Genomic DNA, 2,548 nt, shown 5'->3' with positions numbered 1-2,548 from the left:
TAACTTTGCCGCGTGGAAGGTGTTTATAAGCCATTTAAGAACACACAAAAACCGTTAGATTCACTTCAACATTTAAATAATTTGTCAAAATATGTCCTCGCTTTGAGACCGCAACCTGTTCACTGACAAATGGAGCACGGAATTTTGGTCAGTGAACAGGTTGCGGTCTCAAAGCGACGGACATATTTTTGCAAATTATATTTAAATGTTGAAGTGAATCTAACGGTTTTGTGTGTGTTTCTTAAATGGCTTATAAACCTTTCCACGCTGCAATTGTTTTCGTTCCAGCACATGATCTCAGATCAGGTCACTTGCTATGCAAGTACATCTCCGTATATATATATATAATCTATTATATATATATATATATATATATATATATATATTATATAATGAAAAGATTTGTTGAGGTACCAGAACCAAAGGATATTATCATCACGTCTTCTTGCAGGAAAAAGGAAAGTGAACTATGAATGTTAATCTTAATTTAAATTTTAATTAAATTTTTTTTAATAGTTCTTTTCTCTTCACATATTCCATTTTAGTACATATTTTTGATAAGGTTTTTCAAAAATCGAAACATGTAAAAGGAAAATTAAACTGTACTCTATTTTAAGAAAGTAGCATTTTCGTTCTTGTAAAGTAAAGTATTTCGCCTGCCATGCTAACGATTCTGCCAATTCGCCGCTTTAATAATAATGATAATAATAATAATAATGATAACAATAACAACAACAACAACAACAACAACAATAATAATAATAATAATAATAATAATGATAACAATAACAACAACAACAACAACAACAATAATAATAATAATAATAATAATAATAATAATAATAATAATAATAATAATATTTTAGGCGTGAGGTCACAAATTTGATTGGAAGATATTCGTCGATTTTTCAATTTGGCCACACAGACAAGTATTTATTAGAGAGAGAGCGAGAGAGAGAGAGAGAGAGAGAGAGAGAGAGAGATGTATAGTCGATACTTGACTAGCATGGAAACCAGATACAAACAGAGCATACACTCTTTTAAAACTAAAAATTTAAGCTATTCCTTATCTTATCCTAATACATCTGAAGAAAATCGAAGGCTAGTTGTACATTTTGGCCAATGATATGTACAGATGGGCAGATAATAGTACGGACTGTTACTAAGTATTCAATTGAAATTTTTCATGGAATTTGTTCATGTGTCTACAAGTTAACAGTATTTCAGTGTTTTTGTTCAACATACCGAAGTGCTGAGTGAAGTATAGTCTTGTATTTCTTTGATGTATTTGAATTTATGCTTTATTTTTCACGATGCTACAGATAATTTTGATGCCGTTAATTCAACTAACCTTCAATTTTCTTCTGATTTATTGGGATAAGATGAGGAACAGCTTAAACTTTTAGTTTTAAAGGAGTGTATGAGCTGTTTGAATCTGGTTTCCATGCTGGTCAAGTATCGGGGGTAAATTTAATCGACTATACATCTCTCTCTCTAATAAATACTTGCCCGTGTGGCCAAATTGGAAAATTTACTAAACTCTTCCCATCAAATCTGTGACCTGACGCCTAAAATATTATTATTATTATTATTATTATTATCATCATCATTATCATTATTATTATATTATTATTATTATTATTATTATTATTATTATTATTATCATCATCATTATCATTATTATTATTATTATTATTATTATATATCATCTCATTATCATTATTATTATTATTATTATTTATTACACGGCGGTCGAAAGCGGCGAGTTGGCAGAATCGTTAGCACACCGGACATAATGCTAAGCGGCATTTTGTCCGTCTTTACGTTCTGAGTTCAAATTCCGCCGAAGTCGACTTTGCTTTTTATCCTTTCGGGGTCGATAAAATAAGTACAATTCATGTACTAGTTTCCCTACAAATTTCAGGTCTTATGCCAATAGAAGAAAGGATTATTAGAAGTCAGTAAACTGGAAGAATCGTTAATGCATCAGTCTAAATGCTAAGCAGCATTTCTTGAAGCCTGAACGTTTCTTCCACAGATCTTTATCAATTTACTTGTTCGGTGCTTGTATTTAGGCCATATCACGTTGAAAGCACCGGTTCTCGTCCCATCACCGAAGTTAAGCAACGTCGAGCCTAGTCAGTCCTTAGATGGGTGACCGCTTGGGAAGCCTAGTTGCTGTAAGCGTCACACATTTCAGGCGTAGAAGTGGTTGCGTGGTAAGTAGCTTGCTTGCCAACCACATGGTTTCGGGTTCAGTTCCACTGCGTGGCAGCACCTTCGGTAAGTGTCTTCTACTATAGCCTCGGGCCGACTAAAGCCTTGTGAATGGATTTGGTAGACGGAAACGGAAAGAAGCCCGTCGTATATATGTATATATATATATATATATGAATTTTCGTTATTTTTTCCTCTATGCCTACGTGAATTGTTTTTGAGTATACATTGTCTGGGAGATTCTTCTTATAGTCGAAGAAATAGTTAAGTTTTTGGCTGCTATTTCTAAAAGTTCGGTATGTAGCAAGGCAAATTTTTTTGCTGAACTCTA

The 2,548-nt window shown here is 32.8% G+C and overlaps 1 pseudogene; it reads left to right on the top strand.

The window, feature by feature from the left end:
* The first annotated feature begins 2,068 nt into the window (after nt 1–2,068).
* On the top strand, nt 2,069–2,187 carry LOC115222404 (annotated as a pseudogene).
* Nucleotides 2,188–2,548: the final 361 nt, after the last annotated feature.

Source organism: Octopus sinensis, linkage group LG19, assembly GCF_006345805.1.
Source record: "Octopus sinensis linkage group LG19, ASM634580v1, whole genome shotgun sequence".
Classification (NCBI taxonomy): Eukaryota; Metazoa; Mollusca; class Cephalopoda; order Octopoda; family Octopodidae; genus Octopus; species Octopus sinensis.
This window is presented reverse-complemented; position numbering and strand designations above follow the sequence as displayed.